Below are 23,930 nucleotides of genomic sequence, written 5' to 3'. Positions count from 1 at the left end.
TAATATCCGTAACATGTAGTGTGCACTTGTTCCAAATACAGCAAAATCATTGCAGCCATTTGTGTGCCGTCTCTTGTGTTCTATTGGTGACTTCCTGAAGCCGTAGGAGCAATCCGGCTGAGACAAGGCACCGGCCAGGCTTAGGTCCAGGGGACCCAGCACACGAGTTCTCCAGGCATCTACTGTTTGTGCTCTGCATAGGGATGGTTGGAGGTAGACACTCAGGAATGGGAGTGAGCTGCCTCTCCATCACCAGGTGCCTGTAGGCACGTGCCTTCAGTGTTTTATGGTAAATCTGGCCCTGGTGGCAACAGATTTGGTACACTATGTGGTTTGATTTGCAGTTAATTTTAAACTTCGAACCTGTGCTATTAGTGAACATATGTTTTTTCTCCGTCATGACCGCACAGAGCACATCCACCACATTTATATGTTCCCATGATATTGCTTCTCCATCAAAGCCAACTGCTGCCATTCTATGCTATCCACAATTTTACACCAAAGTCAGACCTTACTAGTCAGTTCCTCAGATGTGTTTCTCCTCTGGCTGTCAGTAGTGGCTAAGGCTCTGCCACTGCTACCACCTTCGGCGCTAACACCAGAGCCTTCCAGTGCCTAGAGAGGAGGTCCCTCAGCTGGCACCAATGTAAGTCATACTGAGAGACCATCTTCTTAAAGTAAAAACACACATAACTCCAGGCACATTGCCTCCAGTTGGGACATTTAAATAAGTAATTTAAGGAAAGGGAGGTGCTAAAGGGGGTGTGGCCAGAAAAATAGCAAAAATCAGTAACCCTTTGCACGCTCGCATGCAAATGTTCAAACAAATGCATTCACAGATTCACTCATCCAGGCACCACTGTTATCCCTACAGCTAAATTAAAAGCCGGGGTCTTAGTTCACAAAGGAATGCATTCTTATGCTTAGTCACCTACAATGCGCCGAAGTACCCAGGTAAACGTAGGTGTCCTAACTCTGGCCCTGTAACATGCATAGTACAGACATGCAAACATTCATTGCATCAAACCTATCTAGGGATTAGGAGCACACATCCTGACGTCCTCTCCTGGGACAGATAGTGCATCTTACCAATGGCACAAGGGAGCTAACGTAATGTAGCCATGCGCACCATGCACATACACCAGCATCAGCTGTGTGCATGCTGACAAAAAACACAAACAGGGGAAGGAGGGAGTGCACTAGATTAAAACCCTGGCCCCAGGTGTCAGTAACAAGAAAAAAAACACAAATGAATCCAGGCACATCGCCTCCAGTTAGGACATTACTAAGCAAAAGACTAAGCAAAAGAATGCATTCCTTTGTGAACTAAGACCCCGGCTTTTAATTTAGCTGTAGGGATAACAGTGGTGCCTGGATGAGTGAATCTCCTTCCCCTGTTTGTGTTTTTCGTCAGCATGCACACAGCTTATGCTGGTGTATGTGCATTGTGCGCATGGATACATTATGTTAGCTCCCTTGTGTGATTGGTATGATGCGCTATCTGTCCCATGAGAGGACGTCAGGATGTGTGCTCCTAATCCCTAGATAGGTTTGATGCAATGAATGTCTGCATGTCTGTACTAAGCATGTTACAGGGCCAGAGTTAGGACACCTACTTTTACCTGGGTACTTCTGCGCTGTGTAGGTGACTAAGCAAAATAATGCATTCCTTTGGGAACTAAGACCCCGGCTTTTAATTTAGCTGTAGGGATAACAGTGGTGCCTGGATGAGTGAATCTGTGAATGCATTTGTTTGAACATTTTTTTTTTTTTATATTTTAAATTTTTATTGAACATTTTGATAATTACAGTAACAGTACTTACTGAACAGCAATACATCCAATCCCACGTTTGTTCTTGTGATCAAAACATCAGAATTACAATACACCAAATTATACTTTCTCCCCATCTCTTGTACCAGCGTACAAGTTGGGGGTCAGTGATTAGTCGCTCACTAACGGGTTTAACCGTACTATATCTTTCTACCTAGCGTTATGGCCTTGCCAACACACTAGCTCAAAATTAGTACTGTTGTTAAACTCAGGTTGGAGTCCTCATTGTATTGTTGACATTGGGATTGGTCTTTGATCCTTGATGATCTAACGATACTAATCTAGTACTTAACTAACAACATATAATAAACTTAACTACCTATTTCTCATACCATGCTCTGGTTAATGGGGTGAGGTTTATTCCCTAGGGGTGAGTGTATACCCACAGGTGTACTTATGGGTGAGATTGCTTGTCTAATTCCCTTATTCTTATTGGTTCTGGATGTCTTGGTTATGCTGATTTTGATTTTGATTTTGTCCATCAGGCCAAGGGGGGAGTAGATATAGGGTATTCGTAGGACTATGGATGCGAGATCTAATTTTATATTCTAAGAGTAGATTGCCTTAGAACAGAGTTTTAAGTTGTGAGTCTGAAGGGCTGTCACTAAGTTTCCAATTTTGTGTTATCAGGGCTCTAGCTGCTGCTACAAGGTGGAAGACAACCGGCATGTGTTTTGGAGGAATCTTTTCCATCCCTATGTTAAGGAGGGCTATTAGTGGGGACATAGGTTTGGTTATAGATGTGAGATTATAAATCGCTGATTGGACTTTTGTCCAAAAAGGACGGATGTGTGGGCACTCCCAGAGAATGTGGAGAAGAGTCCCAATTTTACCACAGTCTCGCCAGCAAAGGTGAGATTGGGAAGGGTCGTATGATGCCAGTTTCCTCGGGGTTATATACCACCTCAAGATGATTTTTTGTAGTTGTTCCCAATGAGATATGCATTTAGATAATTTGGACGCTGAGCGAGTGGCTGCTTGTATCTGCTGAGGTGTTATTTTAGATTCCAAGTCATATTCCCAGATTTTTATGTATTTTGATAAGGGATTGTCCTTGTAACCTTTAATGTAGTGGTACCATGAAGACAATCCTCCTTTGATAGGAGCAGTGCCTTTCAGTAATTTGTGGATCTGCAATGGGATACGTGGGATTTTAGGTTTGTTAGTAATAATCCAGTTTTTTAACCTTAAATAGTTAAAAAGTTGGTTATTCTGTAGGTGGAATTTACTTTGTATGTCCGGGAAAGATTGTAGCTTTATGCCATCCCATATATCGTTTAAGTAGTGTACCCCTCTGGTCTCCCATTGTGCGAATGATATCTGACCAATTAAAGAGGCTATAAGATTTAATTCGACCTGTAGTGGGGGGTCTAATGCATTATCAAATGCTGATGAGAAGTGCTTCTGCCATTGTCATGATCGCTGCTGCAGCAGGTATTGCTGGAAGTAGTAGTGCTGCAGCTCAGGCAGTTCTGATCTCTTTCCATGCAAGCTGCATAGCTTTGTCTGCCTTTCCCTGCTGTCAGCTTGTGACTGATTATCATTCACCTGTGTGAGAATATGCATGTCTGCTCCCATTGGATGACCTCAGTATAAAGATCTGCTTCCTGCAGGACTCCTCGGGTTTTCATAGCTTCAGTTTAAGCCTGTCTTGCTGTCGCTTCAGCCCCCGATCGTGTTTCTTGTTCTAAAGATACTTTGCTGGTTTTGCATCATATATTGGTTCATTGCCCATATATATGCATACCAGCACGTTTATTATTTTCCTTGTATTCGTGTTACGTTGATACAGCAGTGACGCTGATATATACGTACACGAACTGTTTATATCCTGTGTTCAGTTAGTCTGTTCCAGCACGTTTTGGTGGTTGCGCGTATCGTGATCACCCGTGCTGAGCTAGTTATCCTGTTCCTGGTCCTGTTTGTGGATTGCGTTCATCTCTGCGAGGAGATAACGAATCCTTCTGAATCCTGTCCTGTTACCGTTTGTGGATTGCGTTCATCTCTGCGAGGAGATAACGAATCCTTCTGAATCCTGTCCTGTTACCGTTTGTGGATTGCGTTCATCTCTGCGAAGAGATAGCGAACCCTTCTGAGTCCTGTTCCCTGTATCGTTCCAGTCCTAAGTCAGTGTTCCTGCTTATGTCATATATCGGTTCATTGCCGATATATACATATGTTAGTCAGACGTTAAAAATAGTTTCATTGATAGCTGTAATTGTAATACGCTAGGAAAATCATACTTATTGTATATTTATCTGTGTTACGTTCATCTATCTTGATCCTGCTATTTCCTGACTATCCTGTCCTGTCTTTGTGAGGCACGCCATCGCCGCTACGCATTGGCTGCCTCATTCCAGTCTGTCTTGTTGTGGACGCTTGCTGTCACTGAGTAGCGGCTAGCTAGCAAGCGTTCATTCTGTCTACCTGTCCTGATCTCCTCAGTTCTGGTTTATGCGCTCAGCGCTACTTTGCGCTGAGACGTTATAGCAAAAGCATTGTTTGTGGCTGTCGGATCTGCATCGGCTCTGTGCGCCACAATCTCCTTTTGGAGTCAGTCCTCCCCTCCACTATACTAGGGATAGCCTGTTTCCTTGTGCTAGTGTGTGTACCTCCTCCACGTCAGCTCATGCGTTGCATGCTGACTGTGGAGAATACACCACCAAGCCTTACATTATGAAAACCCCATTACCAATCCCCATTGTGGGGGGGATTCCCAGAAAGTATGACACTGTTAATTATGGTTCCTGTTCCTTTAAGAAATTTGAAGAACTTAACTCTGAAACAGAAAATGAGTTTTTCTCTGAATGTGCCAGGTTCCTGGCCAATCCCGATCTCCAAGCGACTCCTGTTTCAACCTGGGCACTCCAACTAAGTTATATTTTGTTTAAAGGGGAATTATTTCAGTGGGCATTTGATGTTCTCAATCATTCCGATTTGAAAGAGAGACCACTGGAATTTCTAGCGTTTGTGATCCATAACTGGTTGCGCATAGATCCATTGCCTTTTCCTCTAAATGAACTCCTGGCAGCAGGCCAATCAGCTTCCCCTTCAATTGTTTGCAAAAATGATCAGCAAGCAGAGAGTGTTCCTGATAATTTTCCTGCAGCCTTGAATAAATCACCAAAAACAGCAGGGTCTAAGGCAAAACGCAAACGTTCTAAGAAACGTGTCCGATCTGCAGAGTCGTCATCCTTAGCGACTGAGACCTATAATGAGATTCTGCCATTAACAGATAATGAAATGCAATTGTCTTTCAGGGGAGTTAAATGGACTTATGAAACTACTAATGAACTTTCATCACTGGCTAGGGAAAATAAAGATTTTTGTTTAAAAGAATTATCTGAGTATGATTATGAGGAGATATTACAGAGTATTGAACAAATCAACTTATTTGTGAAGCAAGGAAAGTTTGCATACACTACAGTTCAACACTTGCTACAGGTATTGGAGATTCTTAAGAATAAGGAATCTGCCAATCACCTGCTAATTAACCCAATATATGTCCCTGCCACAATCATATCTGCAAACTGTGATCTGCCTGTTAAGTATGCTTGGAATCCTCCATTTGAGAAAGGAGAGATGGAAGCTCTGGTCAATAAATGGAAGAATGATTCAAGTTCATTTTGTCAATTTTACAGTGCAAAAAGTGAATTAGTATTGAATGCATGCATTAAGTCTGCCTATAACCTAATAAAAACTGGTGTGTGTGGGTATGACTTTGTGGCTCCATTGATCGATGTGTGGAAAATGATTTTGGACGATTTTTATGCGATTCAATCAGTTGATACCAGGGAAGACACACTGTCAATTGGAGACTGTCCCACTTCTCCAGTTACTGAGTCCCTGCCATGTCTTGTGAATGTTCCTGTAACTCCACCCTGTACCATGGATAACTCAGTGTTACTTCCCAGTAAAACAGAAGCCACTGATACTTTCTTAACTTTGCCCTGCACAAATTTCTCAGCAGAGAATCCAGAGGTCCTGCTGACTTCTGAGTCCAGCCTAGCCAGTACTCATGAGTCTTTGTTCATTGAAACAGACACCAGAAAAATCTTGCCTGTCTCTGCAAACACTTCTGCAGAAATTACCTGTGTTAATAAAGTTCAACTCCTGTCTGATCCAGCAGATGCCAATAGATGCACTGCATCAGTTTCCGAGTCCCAGCAATCCTGTCCAGAAACCTCAGAACCCCAGCATCTGAATTTCCCAATTTTACAATTGAATGGTGATTCAGATGCGCAAACATTGTGTTTTGATCTTCCTGTTTCTACACCTCACTCTAGTTTCGTGAATAACTCAGAGCGTCTGCTATGTGAATCCGAAATCGCAGAATTATTACCGTGTTTTAGAAAATGTTCCAGTAAATTTGCCCTGTACCATGAATTGTGCAGTAGATCTCTCCAATGAAACTCAGGTCACAGAATCATTATGCTGTCCAGCAGGTGCTTCCATGGTTTTGCCCTGCAATATGGACTGTTCAGTGATCCTGTCCAGTGAAGCTGTGGTCGCAGAGTCTTATGCTTCACCCAGTACTTTGGATACTTCAAACCCTCTAGCAGAGGAGTCTGAGGCACTGCTTACCTCAGTTGGTGTTGCAGTAATATTAACTTGTCTAGCAGCTGTTTTGGAATTACAGTCTGCTCTAATAAAACTTGATGAATTTCTGCCCAGCAAAGCAGAAGCCATTGAAATATTGTCCTCGTCAGCAAGTGTGTTAGATACCTTGCCCTGTACACAGTCTGATTTAACCAATGTTGTTGAGTCCCTCTCCAGTGTTGTAACAGCTGAGGAACTCCAGCCCTGTCCTCTGAATGTTTCAGAAGTCTTGCCCTGTAACATGGATAATTCTGATTCTCTGGTCAAAATAATAGAAATCTCAGAATTTCAGTCCGGTCTGATGAGTGTTCCTGAAACCCAGCCCTGTATCCTGAAAGATTCTGGTTCTCTGGCCGCTGTGGCAGAGGTTCCAGAGTTCCCTTCCTGTCCAGGGAATTCCTCAGTTTTGCCTAGTCCAGTGGGGGCTGCTGCAATACTGACTTGTTCTGCAGCGCCTCATGAGCTCCAATCCAGTGTATTAGATGAGTCTGTGTCCAGTCCAGAGGTAGTTGTGGAGTCCCTATCTGGTTCAGTGCATACATCAGAAGATTTGTCCTGTCTTGTTAGTGCCCCTGAATCTGATTTGTTACTGACTTTGCTGGAATCAGCGACATCTAAGTCTGATCCTGCATTCTCGTGTAAAAGTCCAGTAGTTGCGAAGTCTAGTCATGATGAATTTTTTTCGGCCAGTCCTGGTTTTGGTCCTGTCTTGGCTGACCCTGAGGCTCACAGTTCCTTGACATGCCCAGAGGTTTATCTTGTGCCAGTGTGCCCAGATGTTCTTTGTGTGCCAGAATGCCCAAGTGTGTCTAAGGTGTTAGCGTGCTCTGATGCTTCCTTAGTGGGAACATGTTCTGATGTTGCCAGTCTGCCTGCATGCCCAGAGATGGTTCTGGTCCCTGAAAGCCCTGATCTTGATCTTGTGGCCCTGACTCGGGAATTGCCCTAGGTTCCATAGGGGTTCTTGATAGTTCTCCATGTGGGCCTAAGGGGCGTTCTGACCTATGGGGATCTCTTTGGAGCTTCAAGGTGTTCTGGGAGGTCTCTGAGAAAACTTGTCCTGGTGCCTTGGACTGGTTCAACAGTGGGTTTTGTGTTGGTAAAGACAGTCCCGGTGGGCATTGCAAAGGCTTTGGCGTTTTTGAACGGTTCCTGGAAGGCGGTGGGTATCGCTCAGGGAGTTTCGGAGGGCTTTCTTCTGGAAATCATGGTTCTGATGGGTGTCACACTGGGGCTTGTAGTACTGATGGGCATGGTTCTGTAGGTTCTGGTTCTGATGGGTCCAGTCTTGTGGGGACTGATTCTGGAATTTGGTCTTGCCGGGCTGTCCCGGTCATCATGAATTATCAGTCAGACTGTTTTGTTGGGAATTTCAGTTTTGAAAAGCGTCTGGAATCCGCTTTTAAGGGCGGGGGTACTGTCATGATCGCTGCTGCAGCAGGTATTGCTGGAAGTAGTAGTGCTGCAGCTCAGGCAGTTTTGATCTCTTTCCATGCAAGCTGCATAGCTTTGTCTGCCTTTCCCTGCTGTCAGCTTGTGACTGATTATCATTCACCTGTGTGGGAATCTGCATGTCTGCTCCCATTGGATGACCTCAGTATAAAGATCTGCTTCCTGCAGGACTCCTCGGGTTTTCATAGCTTCAGTTTAAGCCTGTCTTGCTGTCGCTTCAGCCCCCGATCGTGTTTCTTGTTCTAAAGATACTTTGCTGGTTTTGCATCATATATTGGTTCATTGCCCATATATATGCATACCAGCACGTTTATTATTTTCCTTGTATTCGTGTTACGTTGATACAGCAGTGACGCTGATATATACGTACACGAACTGTTTATATCCTGTGTTCAGTTAGTCTGTTCCAGCACGTTTTGGTGGTTGCGCGTATCGTGATCACCCGTGCTGAGCTAGTTATCCTGTTCCTGGTCCTGTTTGTGGATTGCGTTCATCTCTGCGAGGAGATAACGAATCCTTCTGAATCCTGTCCTGTTACCGTTTGTGGATTGCATTCATCTCTGCGAGGAGATAACGAATCCTTCTGAATCCTGTCCTGTTACCGTTTGTGGATTGCGTTCATCTCTGCGAAGAGATAGTGAATCCTTCTGAGTCCTGTTCCCTGTATCGTTCCAGTCCTAAGTCAGTGTTCCTGCTTATGTCATATATCGGTTCATTGCCGATATATACATATGTTAGTCAGACGTTAAAAATAGTTTCATTGATAGCTGTAATTGTAATACGCTAGGAAAATCATACTTATTGTATATTTATCTGTGTTACGTTCATCTATCTTGATCCTGCTATTTCCTGACTATCCTGTCCTGTCTTTGTGAGGCACGCCATCGCCGCTACGCATTGGCTGCCTCATTCCAGTCTGTCTTGTTGTGGACGCTTGCTGTCACTGAGTAGCGGCTAGCTAGCAAGCGTTCATTCTGTCTACCTGTCCTGATCTCCTCAGTTCTGGTTTATGCGCTCAGCGCTACTTTGCGCTGAGACGTTATAGCGAAAGCATTGTTTGTGGCTGTCGGATCTGCACCGGCTCTGTGCGCCACAATCTCCTTTTGGAGTCAGTCCTCCCCTCCACTATACTAGGGATAGCCTGTTTCCTGGTGCTAGTGTGTGTACCTCCTCCACGTCAGCTCATGCGTTGCATGCTGACTGTGGAGAATACACCACCAAGCCTTACAGCCATTTGTTAAGAGTTACCTGTATTGCTAAGTTTGGATTTTTGGGTATTTTAGCTCCCAGAAGATAGCCGATGAGAAGGGCCTTAAGGGATTGCTGGGATTTGTACTGTTCTATTTGTACCCACTGTTTATCTGTGTTTTTGGTCCACCAAAAGCGAGTGTTGTCAAGAATGGCTGCTGAGTGGTATGCCTCTAAATCGGGGACTCCCATTCCCCCTTCTTTTTTGAGGGTGGTAAGGACTGAGAATGCCACTCTGGGTTTCTTTCCCTTCCATAGAAAGTTGGTTAGAAGGCGTCTAGCTTCGGTGAAGAAGGATTGGTTTAACGGGCAGGGGATTGTTTGAACATTTGCATGTGAGCGTACAAAGGGTTACTGATTTTTGCTATCCTCTTAAAGTCTAGATGACATTTCTCTGTCCACCTCTCCCACTCATACTTTACTGCTATAGAGGACATGGGTTGACTCTTGCATCAAACCCCTGACACATCCTCCTAAGTTCTTCTGTCCAGGTCCCCCTCCTCACTACAGTTCCTCTTAACTTAAACCAGTTGCCTGTAGGGGATGCCCCTCTTCATCACCTCAGGATGGAAACTCCTGGCGTGAAGAAGAAGCAGATTCCACGTTGTCGGCTTCGTTACACGTATGTGTCTCAACATTTAATTCCTCTTGATCATCAATTGCAGAAAAGACAGCTGATCCCTACTCACTGTGTTAGTAAGTTTTATATAACAGCTGTTATTATTCAAAGCATGCAACAATAGAGTTGATGTATTCGATTAGACTAGATGTGAGTAATGCCTAGTAGAGTTTCCAGTTAAATGCCAAAAAAAAAAACCCATAATAAAAAAACATCTTCATTAAGATAGACCATAAACAGATGAGATGTGAGTGCCTTTGTTCCACTTGCCTATCTTCTCCAAACTCTGTTGTAGAAGAATGTCTCAATTTAACTTTATTGATGCATTGTACGGCTCCTGTCACCGAATACATTTATTTCACTCCTCTATGTAAGAAAATTTGTTTAATAGGTTGTCCTATTTGTGGCAAAGGCTGTTTATTCATACGATCTCATTGTAACATCTCAATAGGTTATCACTGTGTGGGAGACCTTTTACTGCATGAATATCATCCATATGATACTGTGTCATAGCTGTAAACCACATATATTGTGATGGAGCTACATTTCTAACCATATTGTGATTGAACTACTGCATGTCTTATGAGGTGGGATAATGATATAGAAAGAATAATCCAAAGAAGCACTATTTTCATATAAGACACACACTCACTACAGGCTAGAAAAGCATTCACCTGCTTGAGTACATAGCAATGAGGCATAGCATTCACCACCGAAATGGGAGATGGTTAAGCTTTACATTGGAATGGCTTATTCATGCTTTCGTGATATGGGCTCGGTGAATCTCTGTGCATGAGCTTGCATAATTTGTAGGTATTTGCTCATGTGCAGGCAGCAAAGCCTTGGGCCCCGTAGAGGAAAGGAGCTAGACTCAAATGCATATTAAGATGTCATCCGTGATCCTGAAAGTTAAAAAATTTACTTGAAATGAAAACAGGGAAATTTTAGGAGGTTATGCAAGCAACACCATAAGTATTGCATAAAGAAGCCTGGGCTCACATGCATTTCCTTTTAAAATTGTATTCCTTACCTGTCCTTCAGTCTGAAATGTTGATGTAAAAAAGGAAACTAGCCCATGAAAAGAGACTTCAGTTTTCATCAGTTTAAGCACTTAGAGCACTGTTCAGCCTCAGATCTGCCAAGCTTCCCAAACTACCCCCCCCCCCTTCCAGATTTGGAATGATCACACAACACCCAACTATTTGCACCATGCGTTATAGCCACAGAGCAACCCCCCAAAAAAAACCTCTATTAGTATGTAAGTAGCCAGGTATAGTTACCCCCTCTATAGGAAGCCAAGTATAGGTGCCCTCCAGTATAGGTAGCCATACATAGATTCCCACGGTATAGATAGCCAGGCATAAGTGCCCCCAGTATAGGTAGCCAGGCATAGATGCCCCAGTATAGGTTAACCTGGCATAAACGCTCTCAGTATAGTTAGCCAGACATAGCTGCCCCCAGTATAGGTAGCCAGACTTTGTGCCCCATTATAGGTAGCCAGGTATAGGTGCCTCAGTATTGATAACCAAACATAGGTGCCCCCAGTATAGGTAGTCAGTCTGTCCCATCCCCTCTTCCTCTCTGGTGCTGCACTGTCCAGTGTGTGGGGAGCAGCAGTACTTTAGTCTTTAGACCAACGGTGACCCGCACTGAAGACACAGGAGAGTGCTGTCGCTGCTAGCATGCATATACAGGAAGTAAGATGTCACTTCCTGTATATGCACAGTAGAAGGGACATCCACTCTTGTGTCTTTAGTGCGGGTCACCTCTGGTCTGAAGAATGAAGTACTGCCACCGCCTGCTGTGCCGGACAGTGCAATGCCAGTGAGGCAGAGGGGATCCTGTTGGCCACGGCCAGAGGAGGAGAAGAAGTGGCAGTTGGGGGCTGGGGTGGGGGAAAGGGAGTGGGCAGGATGCCGCCCTTGGAAGATGCTGCCTGACACACGCAGTTCAGATGGCATCATGGGCAGTCCAGCGGTGGCACTAACAACCCCTTAGTAATTGATTAGCTGGTATCTTGAATGACCAATCCTTAAATAGTCTTAAAAATCAATATAATCCAGTCATGTATGATCTTTTCTAGGGATGTCAATAAATATGTCTAGACCACTTTTGCAATTATTCATAAAATAGGTAATAAAAATCAAGCTTTTATAATCAAAGTAATAAAAAAAATATATAATCAAAGTTCAATATAAGTTCTTTGGGTATTTTACACTTGATATGCTGTTGTGTGGATCCTTGAACAATTACAAACGTTTCCAAATACATTCCAAATTCCAAATATATATATAACTATTTTGTTGAATACTCTCATTCATTGTTAAAAGACAAAGTAAAGTTACTTTATGTACAGGATCTGTTTGTTCTCTAAAAGACAAAAAAACATTTTCTCTGCTGGCAAACTAATTATTGTTAGTATAAGTTGTTTGTTTGCCATACTGTGTCTGCCGCATAGCAGAGAAAAATAATTAGTAAAAGTTATGTGAAAATTCGGGGAGCCCAGACACAAACAATAAACAATTAACGCAAAATGTTTCACACTTAAAACATGCTGTTTACTGGGTTATTGACACCTCTTTAGGTCAACTTGTAGTAATGAAAGATTATGGGAATGCAAATTGTTCTGAGGAAAAACGCTAGTCTATGTTATGATTTATTTTTTTGTCTCGGTAGATCTAGTAAATCAAATCCGTTTTGCATGTTTTGCTGTTGCAAGGTAGGAGTCCTTATAATATTTATTTGGCCCCAAGGGCCGTTTCCCGCTATGGGCTTGATTCACAAAGCGGTGCAAACTGTTTAGCACGGGTGTGCTAAACAGTTAGCACGTGAAGTGCCGTTCGCGGACGTTTGCGCGCGTAATTTGACGCAATTCGCGCGATCGCGGACTTTTGCGCACACAATTTGACGTGAGTCGCGCGAATTGCAGCAAATTGCGCGCGCAAAAGTCTGCGAACGGCACTTCATGTGCTAACTGTTTAGCACACCCGTGCTAAACAGTTTGCATCGCTTTGTGAATCAAGCCCAATATATTGTATTTGCAGTAAAAAATGCATTTGCATGTGCTTTATGTACACTGCTTACCATGTTTGAGCTGCATTTGGTGGGTTTATGCAGGTTTGTAATTGCTATGGGGCCTGATGCAATTGTCAGACTCACCAGCGTTAAACGCTGGTGAGTCCAATAATCAGGCGACAATAAAGTCGCCTGATCCAATTACATTTAGCCCTAGGCATAGTGTTAAAAAAACTCCCCTTGGGCCCAGCAAGTTCCTTACACCCTATCCTATTACACTTTGCTTCCCGGCAGACATGAGCGTTAGCTTAGACCTGCAAAAAGCAGGTCTAAACATGCTAACGCACATCATCGCTGCCGCATCTGGGGGTCTCCCTTAATAAAGAGACCTCCAGAGCTCCCCGCTGGCCACCGCTCGTCTCTGCGACCCGCCACGTAGCTGCACAGATACTGTGAAGTAATTACAGTGTATGAGTGAATGTAATTACTCTCGCTATAGCAGAGGCCCGGCAAAGCATCTTTGAATCAGCCGCCGGGGCTCCCTATTGGTTCACAGTCTGGACCAATGAAAATGGCTCAAGGGGGGGGGGGTGGCAGAGACGAGCGGCGGCCTGCAGGGAGCTCTGGGGGTCTCCTTATTAAAGGAGACCCCCAGATGCAGCGGCAGAAGATAGCGGCGGTGGGTTCGGCGGGTGTGCGCATGTGTGGGGACTGGGGAGCGAGGCCGTGGTGCTGATGGACAGCACCACAGGGTAAAACCTCTCTCCCCATCGCCCGTAGCATGGGAGCATTGCTCAGGCTTTCACCTGAGTAATGCTCCCTAACAATCGGCCATCGTACAAATGAACCTGGCAAAAGAATTTGCCGGTAATCCTTGTGCGATGGCAAGGTGATAAGTAGCTTGCATCTTGCAAGCTACTTATCACCTTGAATAGCATCAGGCCCATTGTGTGTTCCATCTGCATTGGTGTTTCCGTTAACCACTTCAGCCCGTGGGTTGTTTTCACCTTCTGAATGTAATGTAAACAATTTTCACATTTCAGCGCTGCTCCCATTCATTCGCCAATAACTTTATCAATACTTACCACATCAAAATGATCTATATTGCAGTGGCTGGAAAGTGTACTGGTTAAGGGCACTGCCTTTGACATGGGAGACCAGGGTTTGAATCCTGGCCAGGGTCAGTACCTATTCAGTAAGGAGTTCAAGGCAAGACTCCCTAACACTGCTGGGTGTGCCCTTAGTGGCTGCAGCTCTAGAGCGCTTTGAGTCCAACAGGAGAAAAGCGCTATACAAATGTTTGGATTATTATTATCTATATCTTGTTTTTTCACAACATATTAGGTTTTTTGGGACTATATATTTAAATTAGATGTGTGTGCCTTAAAATCCTGACCACACACACTCACACTTCAGTTAATTGACCATTTATTGCACTGCATCTCTTGAATCCATTACTTACTTCCTTTATTGCAATTTTAGTTTGTTCTTTTTCTATTTTGCGTTTTCTTTATTTTATACACACACTCTATTGCTACGCACTATAGTACAGTACATCCATTTTCACTCCTTATTCATCACAAATTTGAAGCTGTTAATAATAACACTGCACATTTCTTTATATGAAGATGCTCCCAGAACAGATCCTACCAGACTTACATATAATCCAGTCCTTTCTATGCCTTTCACATGTCTAATCTATTCAGCTCTAAAAAAAACAACAACTTATTAATTAGAGCAGTGGAGGTACTTGTGAGCTTGTCTAAAGTTATGTATACACACTAGATGATCCTTGGATGACGTGATTCAGGATCGGACCGAGGCAGAGGCTGGATAGGCTCCAGCCTCAGGGCGCAGTGTAGGAGGGGATGCACAATTCATTTAGCTGTCATTCCCAATTGTGTTTAAACCAGAAAGAAATAAGAAAAGGGGATACATGACAGTGACTGCAAGCCAGATAACTAGAGATTAAGGTGTTGGGGAGGTTGGGGGCCCTGGGGTGCCTCTTAGTCTAATAGTAATCAGTGTGTGGGGTGGCAGGGATGGAGGGCGCACTTTGCTGTCTCAGCCTTGGGTGCTGAAGGACCTTGTCCCGGCTCTGACGTGATTGTTTGGTCCCATGTTATACCAGAATGTATTATGTATACAACTGTCCTTCCAACTTCATTTAGCAAAGTTAGATCACGTAACGAATGAGTGTATTATCCACTGCTCACTCTGACTCATCCACCTCACTGTCCTCTCTCCATCCCTCTCCATTGAACAGCATACAAACACACAGCTGATGATCAATCATATTTGGAACAGTGTTCTGAAACCATAGGCTCAGAACTAGAATTTAAACTAGAGCGGACCACAGTAGGGGGTGAACTCACCCTTGTTGCCACCTCTGTCTGCTCCCCTCTGCGTGGTGTTCCAGTTCTCATATACTGTACTTCCTCCTTCACAGCTGGAAGGAGGAATTATATGGGTGCTGGAATGCGACGTGGAGTGCAGTGCACAGAGCTGGCAACAAGGGTGAGTTAACCCCGCGCTATTGTCCGCTTTAGCATAAACTCGAGTTCTGATCTAATGGCATCGGAACGCTGTTCTGAATCCAATTGACCATCCCTACTCCTTATGCCAATTATTTTTTCTCAAAAATAATAAAAATGCCCTTGGCTCTGCACCATTACTTCATATCTCACCATGACCTCTTCACAATATTCTTCTATAAGCAGTTCTTTCAAATCACTTTCAGATCTGCGTTCATCTATCTACTATCCTTATCCTCCCACCTGTGCTTGCCAAGTGGACAGAAATTTGCTAGTTTACCTTAAAGAGTTAACTGGGAGTGAAGGGAATATTTAATTACTTACGTAGGATGCCAGAAGTTTTCATTGTTTTTCTTCAGGACCCCTGTTTCTATGTAGCTAGAAGTCTTCCTGCCCTCTTTTATCTTGCCAGAATAATATAGACTATCTTCCATGTCTGTAGAGTTGCCATCCCCAGCATCTTCAGTCCTCTCTTCTAGCTCTTCTTCTGCTGTAATACTGCTAACTCCAACTTACAAGGCCCAGGCCTTGTAATGGCTCATACACATGAGCCACAGCGTTGGCTCGAGCCATAAAAAGAAAAAAAAAATCAGCGACAGCTCGTCGCCAGGTCCCTCTGTGCAACAGCCGTACACACGGCGCACAGAGGGACACAGATTCGGCGGAAGCTGTCGCCGAAGGTTCCTCTGCCCCCGCCGTCCCCCGCCGGAAGCTCCACACATTGTGTATGGAGTTGCTGTCGCTAGTCCGCATACACACGGCGGACTAGCGACAGTTCCGTCGATGTTGCGTTGAAGTTACAGCGACAGCTGTTGCTGGCGATTGGCCGCCCAATCGCCTGGCGACAGCATCAACTAGCGACAGTTCGGGGTGCGCGCCTCATACACACGGGCGACCTGTCGCCGCAACACCTTCCCCTGGATCCAGTGTGATATGTGTGGGTTCAGGATGGCGTTTTTTTTGTTGTTGATGTTGTTTTCCTCCTGATTGAACTTGAAGGACGGATGTCTTTTTTCAACTAAACTATGTTACTGAATATTGCAGTATGTGATGTGGTTGGCTTACCTAGGAAAAACAGGTGTGGTTTCCCCATTGACCCTTATTCTCACCAGATGCTTATCTATGAATACAGCCTGACTTAATGAGCATGTGGCCAACCCCTTCTGAGCCATAATCATCATTAGGCATGCTTAGCTGGATAATGTACTGGCTAAGGGTGTGGCCTTTGATGTCGTGTTTGAGCCTTTTACCAGGGTTCAATTACCGGATGAAGCTAAGTATGGTGCATTAAGCAGTAAGGAGTCTGTGGGCAAGGCTTTCTAATGCTCCTGGTCACACCTGGAGGGTGCCCTAAATGGCTGCAGCTGTAAAGAATTTTGAAGCCAGCAGGAGAAAAGCACAATAAGAATGATATGATATGTTTCTTGTCTTTTCAACATAGTGTGGGAGGTGTATTTTATATGATAACTGTAGTGATAAGAATATGGAGGCTGCCATATTGTTTTTAATTTTAAACAATACCAGTTGCCTAGCAGCTCTGCTCATCTCTTTGGCTGCAGTAATGTCTGATTCACACCAGAAACAAGCATGCAGCTAATCTTGTCAGATCTGACAATAATGTCAGAAACACGTGATCTGCTGGATGCTTGTTCAGGGTCTATGGCTAAAAGTATTGGAGACGAAAGATCAGCAGGACAGCCAGGCAACTGGTATTGTTTAAAAGGAAATAAATATGGCAGCCTCCAATCCCTCTTGTTACATGGGTCCTCTAAAGCGGTATTGTCACCATAAAAATCAAATTTTAACAGCAGCTGGTCTGAGTGTATTAAGTGATAAAGATGCTAATCCTGCATTCAAAACTTTTTCTGCTGTTATGGTTTGGAGTTATCACATACTTTAGGAGCACTGGCCCTAGTGCCAAATAGTGCCAAAAAGTTGAATGCTGGGAGTTCTTTTGAATGCTGGGAGTTCTTTTTATCTATAATATATTCCTCCTCTTCCATTTATTTCCCTGCCTAGCTGATCACTTGTGTTTACAAGCAAGGCTGAGGTGACTCAGTGATTGGATGTATAAATAAAAAAAGACTCTGGGAGGAGGGCAGCTAATGAATACACAATGAGCAAGAGAAGGGAGGGGGGGGGGGGGGGTAACAAGAGTCAGGGAGGATATGATGTCAGCATTAAGCTTGGCAAGATAGCCACTGCCTAGAGTAGGAATCTCTGCTTTTCCTTTATAAAATTCACAGGAATCGTTACGTGGATAGCACAATACATCTGTTATGTAAGTATAAGTAGTATTTATCGACTTATATATGTGTTTTTTATTTCTAGGTTAGCATGGGTGTCGCTTGTTCTTTAAGGAACGCTGCAGTAGTACTGTCCTTCACAAAGCACTCTTGCCCGAGTGCTGATGGACAAAGTCCTCCGCCCCACCTCTGTGTCTCCCAAAAAGAGATGTATGTAATCTATTGGGATGGTCTTACAGTGAGATTTGGAAACCTTGTTAACCTCCTTGCCGGTTATCCCGAGCACAGCTCGGGGTAACCTGCGCAGGAGGATATCTCAGGCCCCGCTGGGCCGATTTGCATAATTTTTTTTTTGTTACAAGCAGCTAGCACTTTGCTAGCTGCTTGTAACTTCCGATCGCCGCAGCTCGCCGCCGATCCGCCGCAATCCGCCGCCCCGAGTCGCTCCCCCCGCCCCAGAGCCCTGCGCTGCCTGGCCAATCAGTGCCAGGCAGCGTTGAGGGGCGGATCGGGATTCCCTATGACGTCCCGACGTCCATGACGTCGGTGACGTCATCCCGCCCCGTCGCCATGGCGACCGGGGAAGCCCTGCAGGAAATCCCGTTCTCAACGGGATTCCCTGCATACTCTGATCGCCGAAGGCGATCGGAGTGGGTGGGGGGATGCCGCCGCTTAGCGGCTATCATGTAGCGAGCCCTTGGCTCGCTACATGATTTTAAAAAAAAAATTAAAAAAATGTGCGGCGCTGCCTCCTTGCCGGATTTTTTAGACCGGCAAGGAGGTTAATAAGAAGGATGTCGCCCGAAATCTGCCCCTGCCCATCTGAATGAAAGGAAGGGTCATTGTAGACTTCTCACCTATTCACAAAGGGATAAAAGTAGAGAAAATTGACACCAACATCACATGAAAAAGTCATTTAAGTGTAACTGTTGGGCATAAAATAAAAAAAATCAATTCTTTATTTTTATCTGGTAAACAAGTAATAAGGATGCTAACCAGGCAATCCAAAAGTTAAAATCACTATTACTTTTCTTGTTGATAAATGATCAGTCCCCAGTTTACCTGACTCTTATTTAGTACACACAAAATTTGGTACGCACAAAGAAAGTTGCAGAGCATGCTGGGTTGTCCTTTTTTGCTTCTCTACTTTCCTCTCAGACTTAACTAATGCAGCCTGATTGGCTGAAGCCTCTTTACCTCCTGTTTTCTCCTCCCACACCTCTCTGATTGGCCAATATTTCTCATGCTGAGACAGGGTCGGATTTACCATAAGTTGGCGTAATGGTTAAGGGCTCTGCCTCTGACACAGGAGACCAGGGTTCGAATCTCGGCTCTGCCTGTTCAGTAAGCCAGCACTAATTCAGTAGGAGACCTTTGGCAAGTCTCCCTTACACTGCTACTGCACATAGTGGCTGCTGCTCTGCTCTGGCGCTTTGAGTCCGCTAGGAGAAAAGCGCAATATAAATGTTATTTGTCTTGTCTTGTCTACCATAAGGCACTGTAGGCACATGCCTACAGGCGCCTGATGATGGAAAGGCGGCTCACTCCCCTCCCCAAGTGCCTCCCTCCCTCCTTTCCTATGCAAAGTCTTGATGAAAGTGTAAATGAGAGGTTACTCACCCAGCCATCTAGCTATCTTGGGGGCACCTCTAGCTACGTAATATTAAAGGTACTTCTAGCTTCCTGATACTAAGGGGCACCTGTGGCTACCTATGGCAGGCAGGGTAAGTAGGAGAGAAGTGACAGCTTCTCTCCTACAGCACACTTGTGGTGCAGTTCGGCGGAGGTTTGTAGGTTCACGGAGGGTGAAATCTAGGGTGCCAGGACATGTTTGCCTATAGGCTCCTGTGACGTAAATCCGGGCCTGTGCTGAGACAATGCACTTTCTATAGCAGCGGGTGGGCAATGCATCCACAATCAGGCAGAGGAGAGTAAGGGAGCAAATGAGATCAGAATTGGCTTCAAAATAGCTACCGTTAAAATGGAAAATGCTAAGAAGGATTTTCTCTTTTTTTTTACTGTAGAACAATCACTAAAATCAAAATGTGGAAAGTGCAATATATATGTTATGTAAGTAGAGCAAGTGTTTATCTACTTATATATGTGTTTTTTTCTGAGATAGTATGGCTGACAGCTCCTCTTTAATGAAATAAAACACAAACATATGCTTACCTGCTTTTAGATGAATTTTAGTAACATCGCCAGTACATCCAGCATCAATCACTACGATGTGTCCATCAATCAAGTCATCCAACTCTCTGTAATCCAAGGTCTTGCATTTAGGAAAAAATCCTTATCTGTAACTGTGTATTTTCATCAGCAATTTGCTGCGTCGGTCCTCCTGAAGTCTTTGCCACTGCCAGCTAATAGCTGCAAATTATCAGCCCTTGGCAATTTAAAGAGGAACTGTAGTGAACATTACATAATAAATAAAATTGCTTATTCTTTACAATATTCATGTATTAATTATTTAGTCAGTGTTTGCCCTGCTTCCATGAAAGCAGGAAGTAGACGAACTCAAGCCCGGATTTACATTACAGGAGCCAATAGGCACAAATGTCCTGGCATCCTAGACTTCACCCTACATGAAACTGCAAACCCCCGCCAAACTTCACTGCACATGTGCTGGCTGTCTGGCCCAGCTGTCTCTTCTCCCTTACTTCCCTTGCCTGTCAACCTAGGTAGCTACAGGTGCCCCTTATGGTGCCCATACATGGTACAACTTTTTTATTATTTTTTGATTAGATAATTTTGTTTGATTATTCAGTTAGATTGAATATAATGCTTTTTTTCCAACATGTCCAATCAGATTTTTATTGAAAAAAACAGGATAATCGTTCGTTTTCCTTGATCGGAAAAAACTTTCATTTGATTCGATCATTTTGGTCATATATACTGGAAAATCAAACCTTTTTATTGTACCGTGTATGGGCACCATTAGCATAGGTAGCAAGAGGTACCCTCAGTATTAAGTAGTAAGTGGTGCCCTTAGTATTAGGTAGCCAGAGGTACCCTCAGTATTAAGTAGTGGTGCCCCTGACTGAAGGGAAATATCATCAGTGGAATGCTGAGAGCCGGGGGAGTAACCACTCATTTACGCTCCACTCAGTACTCTGCAAAGGGAGGGAGGTGCTCAGGGAGGTGAGTGAGCTGCCTTTCCATCATTAGTCGCCCGTAGGCTTGTGCCTACAGTGCCTTATGGTAAATCCGGCCCTAAACACACTGAAGATTTATTGCAGAATTTGTATCAGCTGTAAGAAAGAAATGTTTTTTATAAAGGTTATTATGCTGTTGCTTATCTTTTAGAGTTCAGCTCTGGTTTAAAGCAATGAACCTCTATAGCAGAAATGGTATATTGAGAGGAGCTCTTTCTGTACAAGACATTCTTTTCTGTTGTTCCATGTGCAGTTTTTTTTTCTTTTTTTTTTTGCTTTACACCTCTTTGTTTGTTTTGGCTTGGCTGCCATTCTTCATCATGACAGCGATCTCCTAATTATTGCGGTGGCACAGCTCATGATTATGAAGGGCCGCACACTCTCTGTCTGGGCTCAGAACCCCCATTGGCCACTCCGCTCTGCAACACTCTTTGTCTGCTGCCAGCTCAGCTATCCAAACCGCCTAGAAAAGAAAATAGCTTGTCAGTCATAATAAATAATCATTTAGAGCAGCCTGCATTATATCTAACCATCGGATCTCACAATGGAAGCCTGTAATTTTATTCATATGAATAACCCTGCCCTGACTTCTGCGTGCCACGTTGTTGATATTCCTTTGTGAGCCTGTTTCAGTTCAACTTACTGAACTACATTGGAGGAGTGTTGGATGTGCTTCCAGAGGCAAACATAATTTGATAACTAGATTATCCAGGAGTCTAGTGATTATAATCTATTCTTGGGAAATAGGTGACATGAAAATGCCTTCCTAGTAGTGCAGCAGCAGCAGCACATACTGAAGTGCTGGAGTAGAGCATTGCTATCAAACCCCAACTTGTGAAACCCCCACCCTCAGGAATCAAGCCTGGCACACACATCCAATTTTATTTGGCTAATGAAAGGCCAAATTTATTACTCCCATGTAATATAAGGGCCTAAAGACTTTGAGGGCTAGTTTACAGTGCTCAGTTGCGTTGCAGAATAATTTGGCATGTCAACTCACTGTCCATACAGTTCTATGGGGCTGTTGAGAGTACTGCATTGTAACACATCACATTATTCTAACTTGCTGCATGTAGGCTTTGAATTGAAGTCTATGTCAAGTCTATAAGAGGAAACACAGGAACAGTACTCAGTATTGAAAGTCTAGAGATAAGAGTAGAATGTACAAAGTTTCTCAAAGTCCACTCTGTGCGTATTCCAGAAAAGGCACCGTGACAAGCGAAGGTTCTCCCTTTCAGTGAATACCACCACCTCACCCCTAGAAGTGGACACTCACCCTTATCATATGACCCTTTGTGAGATTGGGTCAGTAGTGGATTGTTCCCATTCATTGTTCTAGGTCCCTGTTTCAATGATCGCGGCATCAATGAGATGCCCTGCGGTGATTTGTAAACACTGAAAGTTACGCTTACATGCATTAGTTCCTGTTCGCATACTAAAAGCACACGCAGGAAGCTAATAACTGAGGACATCTTGTGGCCAAATAGTAAAACTACACCTACATCCATTTAGTTTAATAAAGAGACCTACACATAATTTAAAATTAACCCCTTACCTCCTACACTCTGCCATAAATACCCAAATAAAACTTTTGCAATAAAAAAAAATGTAAACAAAAAAACAAACAAACAGTTACCTTAGGGACTGAACTTTTTTAATATGTATGTCAAGAGGGTATATTACTGTTATTTTTTTAATTATGGGCTTAAATAGCAATCGTTCAAAACTGAAAAAATGCACCTTTATTTCCAAATAAAATATTGGCGCCACACATTATGATAGGGACATAATTTAAATGGTGTAATAACCAGGACAAATGGGCAAATAAAATATGTTGGTTTTATTTATGGTAGAATGTATTATTTTAAAATTATAATGGCCTAAAACTGAGAAAATATTTTTTTCTTAATATTCCCTTTAAAATGCATTTTAAATAAATAATTATTAGCAAATGGTACCACCCAAGGAAAGCCTAAGATACAGATCATTTTATTGTGATAAATAGTGGTAAAGTTATTGGTGAATGAATGGAAGGAGCGCCGAAATGTAAAAATTGTTTGGCTGCATAAGGTGAAAATACACTGAAGGCTGAAGTGGTTAAAGTACAGCTGTCGGAATTCTGAGCAATTGAAACTGAGAATGAAAAATACTTAATCAGGGTTATTTGCAGTGACAGCTACATGTAAAGATGATCAGTGGTTTCAGTGATTGTTGGTTTCTGTATTAAGATAAAGAGATGGACTTTTTTCTGATCCTTGACCTTGGTCATGCCCCTCCCATCTAACAAGCCACGGAAACTCTGGAGGTCAAGTCACTTTATTTATTTAAGTATTTAGATAGCGCCAACATATTACGCAGTGCTGTAATATGTTGGTGCTGTAGTATATTGTCTTGTCACTAACTGTCCCTCAGAGGGGCTCACAATTTAGTCCCTACCATAGTCATATGTCTATGTATGTATTGTGTATCATAGTCTAGGGCCAATTTAACCGGGAGACAATTAACTTTAAATTATATATTGTATTTGTTTTACCAGATTGTAACAGCTTCATGGTGCTTTTACACTATACCAGTTGCCCTCATTTATAACTAAAAGGACAACTGATTTTCAAATTAAGCCCATGTTTCCCTATGGCTCAGTTCACATTATATGCATTTTAACTGAAAGCTTTTTCACAATGCACAGCTATGGAGGGTCACATCAGTTTTTCAGCGTATAGTGTAAAAGAGTTCTAAATCCTTGGAACTGACACATTTCCAAGAAGAAAACTTAAAGTTTTGAATTATTCTATTGTCTTTCTATTTAACATTTTTTTGACAGATTTTCTTCAGATTTCAGATGAAATTACATTTGGCCAATTACACTATACTATACTCCTCAGTTGTTAACTCCAGATCTCTTTGCTTGCATGTGTATATCCATAGCTTAATAAATACTGTATATCTATTTTAACTTTTTTTTTTGTTTATTTATTTCATCCAGTTATTCCCAATAATGAAGGACTGCTCTGGTGTATCCTGTGTTTGAATGACGTGGCTAAAGTATGAGTTTTAATCCCACTATGAAATCTTTCAATTAGCATTTTTCACTTCTTTAATTGTTGCCTAATTTAGATGATCTTGCAGTCCAGGGGATTCCTGCAGCACAGTTCTAAGGCATTATATTTTCATTGCATTCCCTAACTTACTGTCCAATTTTGACAGCTGTATGTTGCTATTTAGAAAGGTCA

The sequence above is a fragment of the Hyperolius riggenbachi genome, chromosome 4 (assembly GCF_040937935.1).
Source record: "Hyperolius riggenbachi isolate aHypRig1 chromosome 4, aHypRig1.pri, whole genome shotgun sequence".
Classification (NCBI taxonomy): Eukaryota; Metazoa; Chordata; class Amphibia; order Anura; family Hyperoliidae; genus Hyperolius; species Hyperolius riggenbachi.
The sequence above is the reverse complement of the archived record's forward strand: the minus strand, read 5'-3'. Positions refer to the sequence as shown.